Genomic DNA, 17,737 nt, shown 5'->3' with positions numbered 1-17,737 from the left:
ATATTGGGGCACAGATTTTGGGGTGCTTTTTCTCCTTCATACCTTCTGAAAATGAAAAATTTTGAGCCAGAACTGCATTTTTGTGTAAAAAATGTAATTTTTCTTTTTCACTGCCCACTTGTATCAAAATTGGTGAAACCCCTGGGGGTTTTAAATGTACACTATACCCCTAGATGAATTCCCTGAGGGGTGTAGTTTTCAAAATGGGGTGACTTGTGGGGGGGTTCCACTGTATTGGTGCTTGGGGGGTCTTGCTAATGCGACATAGCACCCACCAAAATTCCACCAGAATTTGTGCTGCAAACTCCAAATATCACTCCTTCCCTTCTGAGTCCTGCCACTTTTTGGTCACACATGAGGCATTGCCGTACTCGGGAGAAATTGGGGCACAGATTTTGGGGTGCTTTGTCTCCTTCATTCCTTGTGAAAATGAAATATTTTGAGCCAGAACTGCATTTTTGTGTAAAAAAATGTAATTTTTCATTTTCACTGCCCACTTGTATCAAAATTGGTGAAACCCCTGGGGGTTTGAAATGTACACTATACCCCTAGATGAATTCCCTGAGGGGTGTAGTTTGCAAAATGGGGTGACTTGTGGGGGGGTTCCACTGTATTGGTGCAACATAGCACCCACCATTCATTCCACCAGAATCTGTGCTGCAAAATCCAAAAATCACTCCTTCCCTTCTGAGTCCTGCCATGCACCCAACTGGTATTTTTTGGTCACATGTGAGGCATTGCCGTACTCGGGAGAAATTGGGGCACAGATTTTGGGGTGCTTTTTCTCCTTCATACCTTCTGAAAATGAAAAATTTTGAGCCAGAACTGCATTTTTGTGTAAAAAATGTAATTTTTCTTTTTCACTGCCCACTTGTATCAAAATTGGTGAAACCCCTGGGGGTTTTAAATGTACACTATACCCCTAGATGAATTCCCTGAGGGGTGTAGTTTGCAAAATGGGGTCACTTGTGGGGGGGTTCTACTGTATTGGTGCTTGGGGGGTCTTGCTAATGCGACATAGCACCCACCAAAATTCCACCAGAATCTGAGCTGCAAAATCCAAAAATCACTCCTTCCCTTTTGAGTCCTGCCATGCACCCAACTGGTATTTTTTGGTCACATGTGAGGCATTGCCGTACTCGGGAGAAATTGGGGCACAGATTTTGGGGTGCTTTTTCTCCTTCATACCTTCTGAAAATGAAAAATTTTGAGCCAGAACTGCATTTTTGTGTAAAAAATGTAATTTTTCTTTTTCACTGCCCACTTGTATCAAAATTGGTGAAACCCCTGGGGGTTTTAAATGTACACTATACCCCTAGATGAATTCCCTGAGGGGTGTAGTTTGCAAAATGGGGTCACTTGTGGGGGGGTTCTACTGTATTGGTGCTTGGGGGGTCTTGCTAATGCGACATAGCACCCACCAAAATTCCACCAGAATCTGAGCTGCAAAATCCAAAAATCACTCCTTCCCTTTTGAGTCCTGCCATGCACCCAACTGGTATTTTTTGGTCACATGTGAGGCATTGCCGTACTCGGAAGAAATTGGGGCACATATTTTGGGGTGCTTTTTCTCCTTCATACCTTCTGAAAATGAAAAATTGTGAGCCAGAACTGCATTTTTGTGTAAAAAAATGTAATTTTTCATTTTCACTGCCCACTTGTATCAAAATTGGTGAAACCCCTGGGGGTTTGAAATGTACACTATACCCCTAGATGAATTCCCTGAGGGGTGTACTTTGCAAAATGGGGTGACTTGTGGGGGGGTTCCACTGTATTGGTGCAACATAGCACCCACCATTCATTCCACCAGAATGTGTGCTGCAAAATCCAAAAATCACTCCTTCCGTTCTGAGTCCTGCCATGCACCCAACTGGTATTTTTTGGTCACATGTGAGGCATTGCCGTACTCGGGAGATATTGGGGCACAGATTTTGGGGTGCTTTTTCTCCTTCATACCTTCTGAAAATGAAAAATTTTGAGCCAGAACTGCATTTTTGTGTAAAAAAATGTAATTTTTCATTTTCACTGCCCACTTGTATCAAAATTGGTGAAACCCCTGGGGGTTTGAAATGTACACTATACCCCTAGATGAATTCCCTGAGGGGTGTAGTTTTCAAAATGGGGTGACTTGTGGGGGGGTTCCACTGTATTGGTGCTTGGGGGGTCTTGCTAATGCGACATAGCACCCACCAAAATTCCACCAGAATCTGAGCTGCAAAATCCAAAAATCACTCCTTCCCTTCTGAGTCCTGCCATGCACCCAACTGGTATTTTTTGGTCACATGTGAGGCATTGCCGTACTCGGGAGAAATTGGGGCACAGATTTTGGGGTGCTTTTTCTCCTTCATACCTTCTGAAAATGAAAAATTTTGAGCCAGAACTGCATTTTTGTGTAAAAAATGTAATTTTTCTTTTTCACTGCCCACTTGTATCAAAATTGGTGAAACCCCTGGGGGTTTTAAATGTACACTATACCCCTAGATGAATTCCCTGAGGGGTGTAGTTTTCAAAATGGGGTGACTTGTGGGGGGGTTCCACTGTATTGGTGCTTGGGGGGTCTTGCTAATGCGACATAGCACCCACCAAAATTCCACCAGAATCTGAGCCGCAAAATCCAAAAATCACTCCTTCCGTTCTGAGTCCTGCCATGCACCCAACTGGTATTTTTTGGTCACATGTGAGGCATTGCCGTACTCGGAAGAAATTGGGGCACATATTTTGGGGTGCTTTTTCTCCTTCATACCTTCTGAAAATGAAAAATTGTGAGCCAGAACTGCATTTTTGTGTAAAAAAATGTAATTTTTCATTTTCACTGCCCACTTGTATCAAAATTGGTGAAACCCCTGGGGGTTTGAAATGTACACTATACCCCTAGATGAATTCCCTGAGGGGTGTACTTTGCAAAATGGGGTGACTTGTGGGGGGGTTCCACTGTATTGGTGCAACATAGCACCCACCATTCATTCCACCAGAATCTGTGCTGCAAAATCCAAAAATCACTCCTTCCCTTCTGAGTCCTGCCATGCACCCAACTGGTATTTTTTGGTCACATGTGAGGCATTGCCGTACTCGGGAGAAATTGGGGCACAGATTTTGGGGTGCTTTTTCTCCTTCATACCTTCTGAAAATGACAAATTTGGAGCCAGAACTGCATTTTTGTGTAAAAAAAATAATTTTTCATTTTCACTGCCCAGTTGTACCACAATTGGTGAAACCCCTGCGGGTTTGAAATGTACACTATACCCCTAGCTGAATTCCCTGAGGGGTGTAGTTTGCAAAATGGGGTCACTTGTGGGGGGGTTCCTAACTTTTAGCATGTTATGGTGCCTAGAAACCTACATGGTGCCTAAAAAATAATCTCATAAAAAGGAGGCTCCAAAATCAAGTAGGTGCTCCTTCTATTATGAAGCCTGTGGTTTGGTCACCGTGCACACTAGGGCCACATATAGGATATTTATGAAAACAAAAGAATTGGGGGAATCAATTTTTAGTCACATTTCTCTAGTAAAATGTACTGTGTTCCTTAGAAAAATGTATTAAAATTGCAAATCTGCAAAAAAAAAGAAATTTTGAAATTTCACCTACACTTTGTTTTAATTCCTGTGAAACACCTAAAGGGTTAACAAACTTCCAAAATGCTGTTTTGAATACTGTGAGGGGTGCAGTTTTTGAAATGGCATCATTTATGGGGGTGTCTCACATACAAGTCCCTCAAAGTCACATCAGAACTGAACTGGTCCCTAAAAAAATCAGTGTTTGAAATTTTCTTGAAAATTTGAGAATTTGCTATTCATATTGTAAGCCTCCTAGTGTCCCAAAAAATTAAAAGGAAGTTGAAATAATGATGTCAACATAAAGTAGACATATGGTCTATGTTAGTTATTCACTATTTTGAGTGGTAAGATTATTTGTCTCACAAGCAGAAAATTTAACATTTTGCAAATCGCTAAATTTTCCATTTTTTCACGATATTTTGGTATTTTTCACAAAAAAACACAGACTGTATCGACGAAAATTTACCACTAACTTGAAGTACAATGTGTCACGAAAAAACAATCTCAAAATCACTGGGATAAGTAAAAGCAAAAAAAAGTTATCCCCACTTAAGTGAGACATGTCAGAATTGAAAAAAAGGGCTCTGTCAGGAAGGCAAAAACAGGCTCTGTCAGGAAGGGGTTAAAAGGGACGTCACTCCAGGACTTTGAAAATAATTTTTTTACTGTATGTCTATGGCGTTTCGGCCGTAGCCTGTCTTCAGGATGGGCTACAGCCCAAAACACCACAGGCGGACAGTAAAAAGTTATTTTCAAAGTCCTGGAGGGACGTCCCTTTTATTGATATCTATACCAGAGGAGCTACCCCTGATTGGACGGGCACCTGGGCAAGTACCGCATATGGCTGCACAGCATAATTGCCCCCCCAAAAAATATATATACATACTGTATATGAATTAGAGCAGGCCTTGGTTTGCCCTGTATGTGAGAGCTGAACTCTATAATAGTGGAGGAAGAAAGGAATGGATAGCTACAGATATAGAGCGCACTAGATTGTAGCCACCACCTTCACGTAAGATTACACAGTGGGCTGATAAATTCAAATTTATTAAAACATTAAGTTTGACATATACAGATCAGACATGAATTCCTGTGATCATTTTTTTCGGGATGGAATAGGCCAACGCGTTTCATCATAAATGACTTCATCAGGGGAACTGATACCGAAGCATCTATTACAGGGTTAGGAATTATTAAAGATGTTTAATGTATTCACTTTTAGTTATGTTCCTTTAAATGGCAGTGCAGTAACATCCAGTGGGATCAAGAGAGAAACATACATGTCGAACATATTGCAGATAGACCAGGGATAGCAGTCCTGATCAAATGCATCCAGTGTCTGAGTACTCAGACACTGGATGTATTTGCAGTGAAGCAATCAAAACCCATCCAAATTTTCAGTGGGGCCTAAAGGTAGGGGGGGCAAGGTACTCTTTACCCGGGCCGGGGCTATTGGAGGGGCCTGCTCCCACCCCTTCTTCCTCTATAACTAATCAAGTCAGTTAGGAAACAGTGCCCTCCCGGCGTCATCCCCCACCCATCTCCCAGGGAGTGAGTGGGGCCTATTTATTAAATATTTAACATTAACCAGCACAGTCACGTCCACTTTTTAGGGCCAGACCACCTCTTTAGCGAGGCCCAGTACGACTCTCTATGCCCCTGCCTATGTTCTATTTTTTTTTTTTTAAATCAACTTTATGTAAAATGTCACCGGCCTCTACGCCCTTTTCCAAAATGGCCTAATTTGAGTAGGATCTCCTTGGCCACAAAATGGCATCATCTATAAAGTAATACTGTAGCTTGTTACAGAAGCATACAGTATTATATCTATGGGTGGGTCAGGTATGTAAGTGACACTACACAACTGCTGGGTAACACACACACACAGAAAATGTCAAAGTTGAAGGAAGGCGAGGACACACATATAGTAAAGTATCCTGAAGGTGGACGCACCCTGTAAACAGTGAATATGATCTTCAGCGTCTCCTGCTCAGCCACACGGAGTCCTGTCATAATGTCCTATATATGTAATTGTAGGTGGTGCGTGCAGGATTACTGTGTACATGACCTACGTCAGCTGTAGCACGTCCTACAGAAAACACTGAAGGACATGGACTGACAATTCCACAAGGACATGACATAACCCCATTACATATGTCAGCCGTCTCCTCCCACCACGTTACCGTTACATGTTGTCATTGCGTGTAGCGGGCAGGCACCGTGATGCCGTGGGCTCATCATACAGTTATTTTTACCTCCCAATTCCACATGAAAATGCTGGTTACTAATGCAGCCATATACTGTCACCATCCCGGTGACGTGCGGGAAATCTGTAGCATCAATGGGTGAAATTTACTTTGGCCCCCACAGGAGGGTACTGCAGATCCCCCGGGGACGGTAATGAGAGGCGCAGCCCTGGCATGACCAATAATACAATCCATAAATCTTCTGACATGATGGATTTACTATAGAGAATACAATGGGAATGTCCAGGACAGCTGGGGAACAGGGGGAGGATGAGGGAATGAGGTATAATGAGACAGAGAGAAATGAGGGAGGTGATGAGATTCCTAGCAGCATTAATATGGGACCTTTCTCTTTCTGTCTCCTTAGGTGTCCTGTGCCAGTCTCCTGGGCACCAGCCTGATTGTCACACAGATCGTGCCCCGCAGTGCCCAGCGGGCACCTACTATTCCACAGGACGCTGCTGGGAGTGCCACCCTGGATTTTAGTAAGTGTGAATGAACAGTGTATGATGTCACTCATCCCTAAAGGAAAGTGTGGGGCATTTTCTGCCCTTCCATATGCACTAAGCCCCCCGATCCCCGGTCTTCAGGCCGGAGGGTAAGACCGGTAAAAGCTAGTGTCACCCTATAGAGGCTTCTTTCTGCATTCACCACAGAGAGGGATCCACTCAGATCCCTCCCAGCACCCTTTGTGACCGCTGCATCCTTCTGCATGTGCTCAGACGGACACCTGGAAGTCCAGTGGCCGGCGATGTATGTAGGTTATGTATTACCGGGAGAGCTGCCCATTTCGGTACTGATCACACATGATAGTTATTAGTATCAATGCAATGTCACTGCCATGGGTGTACCGTTGTGATGTACTGATGTATCCCACCCTATATGATGTTCCCAGCTTGGGGATGCCAGTAACGTGCTGCGTGTCTGCCAGCGCTGTTTGTATGTAACATAATGACGCGTGTCAACACTTTACAGGTCAATGTCTGGGATTATTGCAGTGTGATACCACTTTTACATCGCAAACCTGGAATTTTTAACTCTATTGCTTTCACGCTGCACCTTCACCCAGGTTGGCCCAGCAATATGCCCAAATTATATTGCCAATGTGTAACTGCGACAATTTGCTATCGTTACTCAGAGCATCAGGTGCTGCAGCCAAGGAGTAGTAATTCTGGATGTTGTTGTGTAAACTAAATTGTACAAAACCAACAGAGACCCCACTATATACACAAATAACTTACCACCGGGGAGCCCGCTATATAGGATAACAGGCTGAATGGCGCAGAAATGACCCCGAAGGCCGGGAACTAGTTTAAGGGAGATTATAGTTGGTAGTAGAATTTTACACAGCGCCCCATTGAGGGGTGTGTCATGCTCTACCCATAGGGCGTGTCTAGTTCCATATATGGAGAGATTGTGAAAAAGAGACTGTGAACGTGGCACCTAGAAGCGTGGGTGTGTACTGCTACATCTGAGAGGAATCTTTTAAAATGACTTATATCCAAATGTAGATGAGCCCCAAAACAGTTAGTACGAGATACTATACTTGGTATAGTGCTGGGAAATGGTGCTGATGATTGCTAGACTAATGAGGGAGATTGCTGGTATGTCAGGGAGTCTCCTGCAGAATGCAGGAGGGGAGGTAACTATGGTGTAACAGTGTAATATGGGCTAGGTGACATGAGGGAGATTGCTAGTCTAATGAGGGGGAGAGGGAGATTGCTGATATGTCAGGGAGTCTTCTGCAGGATGCAGGAGGGGAGGTAACTATGATGTAACAGTGTAATGTGGGCTAGGTGACATGAGGGAGATTGCTAGACTAATGAGGGAGAGAGGGAGATTGCTGTTATGTCAGGGAGTCTCCTGCAGAATGCAGGAGGGGAGGTAACTATGATGTAACAGTGTAATGTGGGCTAGGTGACATGAGGGAGATTGATAGACTAATGAGGGAGAGAGGGAGATTGCTGCTATGTCAGGGAGTCTGCTGCAGGATGCAGGAGGGGAGGTAACTATGATGTAACAGTGTAATGTGGGCTAGGTGACATGAGGGAGATTGCTAGACTAATGAGGGAGAGAGGGAGATTGCTGATATGTCAGGGAATCTCCTGCAGAATGCAGGAGGAGAGGTAACTATGATGTAACAGTGTAATGTGGGCTAGGTGACATGAGGGAGATTGCTAGACTAATGAGGGAGAGAGGGAGATTGCTGATATGTCAGGGAGTCTTCTGCAGGATGCAGGAGGGGAGGTAACTATGATGTGACAGTGTAATGTGGGCTAGGTGACATGAGGGAGATTGCTAGTCTAATGAGGGGGAGAGGGAGATTGCTGATATGTCAGGGAGTCTTCTGCAGGATGCAGGAGGGGAGGTAACTATGATGTAACAGTGTAATGTGGGCTAGGTGACATGAGGGAGATTGCTAGACTAATGAGGGAGAGAGGGATATTGCTGTTATGTCAGGGAGTCTCCTGCAGAATGCAGGAGGGGAGGTAACTATGATGTAACAGTGTAATGTGGGCTAGGTGACATGAGGGAGATTGCTAGACTAGTGAGGGAGAGAGGGAGATTGCTGCTATTTCAGGGAGTCTCCTGTAGAATGCAGGAGGGGAGGTATCTATGATGTAACAGTGTAATGTGGGCTAGGTGACATGAGGGAGATTGCTAGACTAGCAGAGTAGTAGCTGTAAAGGTGCCCATACACGTTACAATTATTGTATACAATATTGTATACAATATCTCATCTCATCGCATCTCGGTTTTGGAAGGGGTTAAAAGGGATGTACCCAGATGAGATCTAGCACAAAAAGTATGTGCAGCATGTAGTTTTTGTACTAGATCTCATCTCATCGCAAAACCGAGATGCGATGAGATGCGATATTGTATACAATATTGTATACAATAATTGTAACGTGTATGGGCACCTTTACAGCTGCTACTCTTATATCACAGTTACTTCCCCCTACATTCTGCAGGAGACTCCCTGACATAGCAGCAATCTCCCTCTCTCCCTCATAGTCTAGCAATCTCCCTCATGTCACCTAGCCCACATTACATCTGTATCATCACAAACATGCGCAGAAAGAGGTGAACCAGAAGTACATACAGTATGTCAGGGAGACCTTATACCAGTGTTTTTCAACCACTGTGCCGTGGCACACTAGTGTGCCTTGAGCTGTTCTCAAGTGTGCCCCAGATCTAGAGATGCCCAAACTACCACAGCCACCACCAGTTCAACTGTTATTTACTGGTTGCCTCTTTTCATGTAAAGGGCCAATGTATTTTATTTTTGTTACATGTGGGGACCAGTGTGATTTTTTTTTATATGGGGGCCAATAGGTTTGGTGTTTTGCCTGTGGGAATCTCATGGTGTGCCTTGCCCATTTAAAATCTTATTTAGTGTGCCGCAAGGTAAAAAGGTTGAAAATCACTGCCTTAGAGTATTGTGGTCTGTATGTACACAGCTGCAGATGGTTGCTTCTTGGTAACTGTAATGATAGACCTAGAAAGAAAAACTAATACTGGAAGTGGCCATTTTGTCTCCAAGCCTCACTTGGTTATCTGGATTATCAGACATTTACCCTCAGCCTCTTGTGCCCTTTACTCTGTAAATGCAGGAGACAGGACACCATCTTGTTTTGTGATCTATCGCACACTCATTTTCCACCGCTCTAATAACCCCAGTTATTGACGGGTCTTCCGGGTCGGGTCACAGAGGAATCCACTCACAAACAAATTGACCCGGGACGATTAACCCGTCAAAAGCCGGGTCTGACCTGGGTTTGAACCCATATTCAAAGTCCTTTCGTGCTCATCGCAGGGGGTTACCTGCTTGTTGCCAGGGGGGTTACATGGTTGTTGCTAGGGGTGTTTACGTGATCGTTGCCAGGGAGTTAGTGCTCAGAGCTCACCAGCGGTCCCGGATTCCGCACATGCGGGTTGCGTCGGACGCGCTGCTTTCCCTGATAGTCGCTAGAGGTCTAGTAGGACGGCGATGACAGGCCGCACTATACAGCTACATGCAGGGCCGGTGCAAGGCACCGGAGCGCCCCAGGCGAGTCGGGGTGGGGGCGCCCCGGTGCAGGGGGGGGGGGGGGGGGTGGTACCTGTGGAAAAAACTTGTGTCCCCGGCGTCCCTGCAGTGCTGGGGCGGTCAGGGTGTCCGTGCCGTAGGGGTACCTGCGGCGCCGTCCTGTGTATAAAGCTGGCTGCGGCCGGCAGGGTCCCTGTAGTGAATAGAAAATAACTAGCGCTTCCCGCGCCGCCGCGCGCATAGCGCTAGTTATTTTCTATTCACTACAGGGACCCCGCCGGCCGCAGCCAGCTTTACACACATGACGGCGCCGCAGGTACCCCTACGGCACGGACACCCCTGCACGCACCAGCACTGCAGGGACGCGGGGACACAAGTTTTTTACACAGTTCGCTGGGGGTGAGGGGCGAACTGCCGCCCTCCAGGTGCGGCGCCCTAGGCAAATGGCTACATGTATGACACATGTGCTCTAGATAAACAATTTATGTTGACGATCTGCAATATTACATATACGATAATAATTCTATAATATACCCACTCACTACATGATGTGTCCGTCGTCTCTAATCTCTGTACCGTGCTCTCCTGGTTTGATCGCTGCTGATGGGGACTCTAAATCCCGACATGTCATTCATTTCTCTCTCCCTATCTCTCTCCCACTTATCTCTCTCTCCGTCTCTGTATCTCTCTCTCTTCCTCTCTCTCCCTATAACTCTCTCTCTCCCTATCTTTCTCTCTCTCTCCTTTTCCCTCTCTCTCTCCTCCCTCCTCTATCTTTCTCTCTCTCTCTCCCTCTTTTCCTCTCTCCCCCCCCCCCCCCCCCTCCTCTTCTTTCTCTCTCTCTCTCTTTCCCCCCCTCTCTCGTAGCAGTGATAGGTGATTGATGGATGTAATATATCTCGGAGGTCCCAGTAACACAGGCACAACATAGATTCATCTCATTGATTATTTGAAATGATCTCAGAAGACAGGATGATTGTTTTCCCGTTTATTCCTCATTTTATCTGTCCTAGAAGTTTCCCTGTATAATGGAAGGTGCCTGGTACATCAGATATACATGTATCAGTTATCACAGTGATTCCGTGTCCTGCAGTATCAGGTGCGGCATGAGTCCTCCAGCTAAGGAGCTATACCCAAATACTGGAGTCCTCCACCCACGGAGCTATACCCAAATACTGGAGTCCTCCACCCACGGAGCTATACCCAAATACTGGAGTCCTCCACCCACGGAGCTATACCCAAATACTGGAGTCCTCCACCCACGGAGCTATACCCAAATACTGGAGTCCTCCACCCACGGAGCTATACCCAAATACTGGAGTCCTCCACCCATGGAGCTATACCCAAATACTGGAGTCCTCCACCCACGGAGCTATACCCAAATACTGGAGTCCTCCACCCACGGAGCTATACCCAAATACCGGAGTCCTCCACCCACGGAGCTATACCCAAATACTGGAGTCCTCCACCCACGGAGCTATACCCAAATACTGGAGTCCTCCACCCACGGAGCTATACCCAAATACCGGAGTCCTCCACCCACGGCCCTATACCCAAATACTGGAGTCCTCCACCCATGGAGCTATACCCAAATACTGGAGTCCTCCAGAGACAAAGCTATACCCAAATACTGGAGTCCTCCACCCACGGAGCTATACCCAAATACCGGAGTCCTCCACCCACGGAGCTATACCCAAATACTGGAGTCCTCCACCCACGGAGCTATACCCAAATACTGGAGTCCTCCAGAGACGGAGCTATACCCAAATACTGGAGTCCTCCACCCACGGAGCTATACCCAAATACCGGAGTCCTCCACCCACGGAGCTATACCCAAATACTGGAGTCCTCCACCCACGCAGCTATACCCAAATACTGGAGTCCTCCAGAGACGGAGCTATACCCAAATACTGGAGTCCTCCACCCACGGAGCTATACCCAAATACTGGAGTCCTCCACCCACGGAGCTATACCCAAAAACTGGAGTCCTCCACCCACGGAGCTATACCCAAATACTGGAGTCCTCCACCCACAGAGCTATACCCAAATACCGGAGTCCTCCACCCATGGAGCTATACCCAAATACTGGAGTCCTCCACCCACGGAGCTATACCCAAATACTGGAGTCCTCCACCCACGGAGCTATACCCAAATACCGGAGTCCTCCACCCACGGCCCTATACCCAAATACTGGAGTCCTCCACCCACGGAGCTATACCCAAATACTGGAGTCCTCCACCCACGGAGCTATACCCAAATACTGGAGTCCTCCACCCACGGAGCTATACCCAAATACTGGCGTCCTCCACCCACTGAGCTATACCCAAATACTGGAGTCCTCCACCCACGGAGCTATACCCAAATACTGGAGTCCTCCACCCACGGAGCTATACCCAAATACTGGAGTCCTCCACCCACGGAGCTATACCCAAATACTGGCGTCCTCCACCCACTGAGCTATACCCAAATACTGGAGTCCTCCACCCACGGAGCTATACCCAAATACTGGAGTCCTCCAGAGACGGAGCTGTACCCAAATACTGGAGAAGGCCAAATAACTTGTCTTGATGTAACCCACAATGTACCTTCAGTGTTTGTCAGACAGTATGTCAGCTGTACACAAGGAAGAAGAAGCATGGGGCGCTCATAGGTACACAAAAGGGTTAAAAAGTATTACCTACAATTTAATACCCATACACACAATACATAACATATAATAAAACACACACAAATGGTTAATGCATGTGCCACCTTCTATTTCTTGTAAGCAGCAGAATATATTATTCCTTTCAATAGGACGATCTGAATTCTAAATACAGCTCAGCCGTCTTTAATGGCAAATATGTCTATGTCATCCAATATCAGGCATAAGGATAATTCCAAACAAGACGGTACCAAATGGCAAAGTCTCTGGCAGTTATATTACCTCCAATAGGCTGGGTACCGACATCAAAACCGCAGCAGCAACTTCTATTGTGGGGGAGAAGGTGACTCCTGCCGCTGGGTCAGCAACACTGCTACAATTAGCCGCTGGGGGGGGGGGGGCTTAAACTCCAGGTATGTTCAAGTACGTTGGTGCCCAGTGTCACTTGTAGTCTCCTCTGGAGCAGCCTCCTGACGCTCTGCCACCGCGTCAGCACCGTTGTTGGAGATAGCCAGCTGTGCCTCACCCCAATGTCCTCTTATCGGTACACAGAATAGGTATATACCGGTCTCTGTAATGTCAGTGTACTCAGCACCAAATCCAGGCAGACCCTAAACCAGTGATGGCTAACCTTGACTCTCCAGCTGTTGTTGAACTATACATCCCAGCATGCCTGCATCAGTTTTACTATTTAGCCATGCTAAAACTGATGCAGGGCATGCTGGGATGTGTAGTTCAACAACAGCTGGAGTGTCAAGGTTATCCATCACTGCCCTAAATGCATCGCTTTGTCTATCTCCAATATCCCCAGACATACGTTTGGGGGATACCTACAATTGAAGGATACCATTGAAGACATATCGTCTCGCTCTGGTGTGATGTCAGCATGACATCACTGCTCTGTTCTCTTAATGTTCGGATTGTTGGTGTGTTGGCCCAGCTTCTGCTAATGCTTCTCCAAACGCACAGGCTGTGCCAGCTCTCTTCTCTTGTGCAGGTGCATTGCCCTCGTTATACACCCCATCAGGCCATAGCTGCCTACCTGCAGGAGATCCACATTTCAGCCTTAAAGGTGCGTACACACAGTGCGATATATCGCCCGGCAATAGATTGCTGGGCGATATATCAGCGAGCAATATATCGCTCAATGCCCCCTTTTCATCGGCGACCAGAGATGGTTGCTGATGAAAAGAAACCTCTGCCTGGGGGAGCTGCAGAGGTAATCAGCTGGTCGCAGGAGCAAGCTCCTGCGACCAGCGATTAGAACGGTGCTGAAAACGGGAGAGCACACTCCCATCGCTGGCAATATGGTCGCCAACGACCATATTGCCAGCGATTTCAGCAAACATCGCTGCCGTGTGTACATGGCTTTAGTCTTCTGCTAGAAAATAGGTTTTATTCTACTAAAGGCAAAGACAAGGGCGCCAAAGTTATGAGTTGGTTCTCAATTCAAAAAGCTGCTGCTCTGTTTTTTGGGGTAGTCAGTCCCCAACAGATAGCCCACAGGGAAAAAAGAAAACAAGAAGAGCAGCGCTTATTAACTACAATGAATATCACACAAGGGTTTTTAAAAAATATTTATAAAAAAATACACATAATATTACAATATGTATATGAGCAATTCAATCCGTTTTTTAATATCATATATGTATTGTAATATTGGGGGAAATTTACTAAAGGAAATTTGTAAAAAATAGGTGTATTTGTATCCAGAAATACACTTATTTTTGACATTTACTATCCCGAAAATACGGCAATTCGTATTGGTATTGATAGCACATCAATACGAATTGCTGTATTTTCGGGGTAGAAAATGTCAAAAATTAGTGTATTTCTGGATACAAATACACCTATTTTTTTTACAAATTTCCTTTAGTAAATTTCCCCCATTATGTCTATTTTTTTTATAAATATAGTTAAAAAAAACCCTTGTGTGATATTCATTGTAGTTAATAAGCGCTGCTCTTCTTGTTTTCTTTTAAGGCCCCCATACACTATGCGTTTTTCGGCCGATTTCATCCGATTTCGGCCCTTTGGGCCGATGAATCGGGTGAAATCGGCCCAAAATTGCATGTGTTTAACATCTGATCTGATGCGCGGTCCCGCGCGCATTGGATCGGATCACGGCGTCGGACCTGCAGAACATAAGATATATCGGAATCTGAGCCATCATGGGTGCTTTTTAGCACCCACGATGTTCAGATCCGATATATCTTTATATACAGCCCCCCTGTCTTACTAGCAGCGCCCCCCCCCCCCCCCCCCCCGCATTGATGGCTCCCGGCAGAGGTAGTGGAGGCGGGGACCGCAGGCGTCGCAGAGCAGAGACCGTCGGCACGGCGGGAGAATAGGAAGAAATCCTATTCAAAAGACCGGGCGGCCGCTGATTGGCTGAGCTCTCAGTCAATGCGGGGGGGGTCCTGCTAGTAAGACAGGGGGGCGCTGCGGGGGACACAGAGTTGGCAGTAACAGAGCCGGGCAGGAAAAGCTGTCAGCAATTGGCTGAGAGAGCGCTCAGCCAATCACAGGCTGCCCATTCATTGTATGGGCTTTTTTTTTCCAGCACTGACAGCTCCCGCCTCCCCCTGCCCGGCTCTGCCACTGTCCCCCGCAGCGTCCCCTGCACGCTGCCTTAGCAGCGCCCTCCACCAGCAGCCCTGTTCTGCAGCCCCCTCCCCCCTGCTCCCCAGGTTTACAGGTGATAAATCGAGACGATTTGCCACATGCCAATCTAATCAAGCTCCCCCGGGGAGCTGCCGGGGAAGCTCAGGGGGAAGTCGGGGGCGACTTGTCCTCAGGACAAGTCGCCCTAGTGTATGGGGGCCTTTAGTCTTCTGCTACCTGCACTGACCTCCTAGTCTCCCGTATTCTTCAGGTTCTGCCAGTGGGGTCACTAACGAGTTTCTTTGCAAGGACAGTGATTTGCTGCAGCTGCTCAGGAGCTGATTCTCATCATACCCCCTGGTGGGAATGTTATGTTCAGGGATGAATTCACACAAGGTCAAACTGCATTTGGAATCTATTGCATATATATTACATTATTATGTATACTGTGCTGAGTAAGAAGACAATAAATATCACAGTGAATGTACAGGTGCAAACAAGAAACCCCATATTGCCGGCAGCAATGTCATTCTCAATACTAGCAACATTTCCAAAATATATTGTTGCTGATGTTATATAGAAATATCTCACATCAACAAGCATTTTTCATAGACATGCCCATATGTAGAGCTAGACACGCCCATATGTGGAGCTAGACACGCCCATATGTGCAGCTAGACACGCCTATATGTGGAGCTAGACACGCCTATATGTGGAGCTAGACACGCCTATATGTGGAGCTAGACACGCCATATGTGAAGCTAGACATGCCCATATGAGAAGGCTAGACACGCCCATATGTAGAGCTATACATGCCCATATGTGGAGCTAGACACGCCTATATGTGGAGCTACACACACCCATATGCGGCGCTAGACATGCCTATATGTGGAGCTAGACACGCCCATATGCGGCGCTAGACACGCCTATATGTGGAGCTACACACGCCCATATGTGGAGCTAGACACGCCCATATGTGGAGCTAGATATGCCCTATGGGCAGATTGTGACACGCCCCCTACTGTAATCTCCGATCCTAGCCTGCACATATGATGGACACATAAAGTAACTTTTCCTTACATGCGTGTTGCTCAGTGTGTGGCCCAGGGTGCACGTGGTCCCAAGCCCAGGGCTGGCAACAGAAATCTTGGGGCCCGGTAGATGGACATCTCCGGGCCCCCTCCCCCCCAAAAAAAACCTGTTCACACACACACACACACATATATATATATATATATATATATATATATATATATGCACATACATGTGTGTGTGTGTGTGTGTATGTGTCTTTTAATAGGAAACACTCCATGGCCTGTAAGCATGATAGCAATAGATAGATAGATCAGAGTGATTATAGATAAGGGGTGTACACACGGGGGCGATCTGTGCTATTTTCTAAGCAATCTTACTAGATTGCTTAGAAACTAAGCACAAATCTCACCGTGTGTATGCTCCGGGCGATCCCGATGCGCGGGCCCGCACATCGGGATGGCCAGATTAGTAAATCAGTGCATGCAGACGCAATCTAGTAAGATTGCTTAGAATATCTGCATGTCTGACTGCGTGTGTGCACAGGACGCGACCACTTCCGCGATCGCGTCCTGAATCCACTCCCCCCTCATCACTTATCCCCTCCCCCCTCATCACTGAGGGACTGAGGGAGACGAATTTTGCCGCGCGGCTGCCTGCATCTACAGCCACCGCCGGACGCCCGCCTCAGCTTACCAAGGTATATTGGCTGCACAGCACAGCACAACAAGTCCGGTTTAGGGATTCAAGTCAGAGCTCAACTCACCACAGAGCAATGAATGCAATGGGCTCAAAATGGCTGACACAATTTATGCCCTCAGAAAAGGAATCCTCCCCTCTGGGAAAATCCGCCCACTATTTAAATTTTTGGCTTAAGCGAAATTGCTTAGCAATATTGCTTAGCACAAAACTCTGCGCGTGTATGTGCTCCTCATGGGAGATCTTGACACCAGCGAAATTGCTTAGCAAAATAGCTAAGCAAAATTGCTTAGCACAGATTGCCCCCGTGTGTACACCCCTTTAGATAGATAGATAGATAGATAGATAGATCAGAGTGATGATAGATAGATAGATAGATAGATAGATAGATAGATTAGAGTGATGATAGACAGATAGATAGATACAGAGCCGGCCCTAGCCTAAATGATGCCCTAGGCAAGATTTTGGCTGGTGCCCCCTAGCACTGCCACTTGTTCCGCCTCTGACCCTGCTCCCCTTTCCCAGCTCCATCAACCCTCATCATAGCAGTCATCATTTTGGTGCTCCTACCCGCAATATTTTAAATAGAAACAGTGCACACATTCGGTGCGCAGCCCAAACAGGGGTGTGTTCTTGCTGGGAAGGGGCATGGACACACAATAGTACCCCCAATTCAAATTATGCCACACAGTAGTGCAACTTTATTCACATTATATCATGCAATGGTGTCCCTTATTCACGTTACATCACACAGTAGTACCACTTTGCCTTATATACATTACTCCTCACATTATACCCTTAGAAAAAAATCCTGAGAAAATATCGTATTTTAAGCACTTCCATGGCCACACTGCAACCCAGCACAAAGCAGTGTTTGCTGGACAGAGAAGAGCTGCAGCTGCTGCTGTCACTTGGGCCCCCACTGGGC

At 46.5% G+C, this 17,737-nt stretch overlaps 1 protein-coding gene across 1 annotated transcript in view; it reads left to right on the top strand.

Annotated features, from left to right (window-relative positions):
* The first annotated feature begins 5,678 nt into the window (after nucleotides 1-5,678).
* The window catches only part of LOC146041651 (uncharacterized), a 149,827-nt gene continuing 137,768 nt past the window's right edge, over nucleotides 5,679-17,737 (top strand). The window contains exons 1-2 of the mRNA XM_083161582.1: nucleotides 5,679-5,951; nucleotides 6,168-6,285. The gene's annotated coding sequence lies outside the window, so the exon portion shown is untranslated. The remainder of the gene's footprint in view (nucleotides 5,952-6,167; nucleotides 6,286-17,737) is intronic.

The sequence above is a fragment of the Crinia signifera genome, chromosome 19 (genome assembly GCF_055691185.1).
Source record: "Crinia signifera chromosome 19, ASM5569118v1, whole genome shotgun sequence".
Lineage (NCBI taxonomy): Eukaryota > Metazoa > Chordata > Amphibia > Anura > Myobatrachidae > Crinia > Crinia signifera.
The sequence above is the reverse complement of the archived record's forward strand: the minus strand, read 5'-3'. Positions and strand labels throughout refer to the sequence as shown.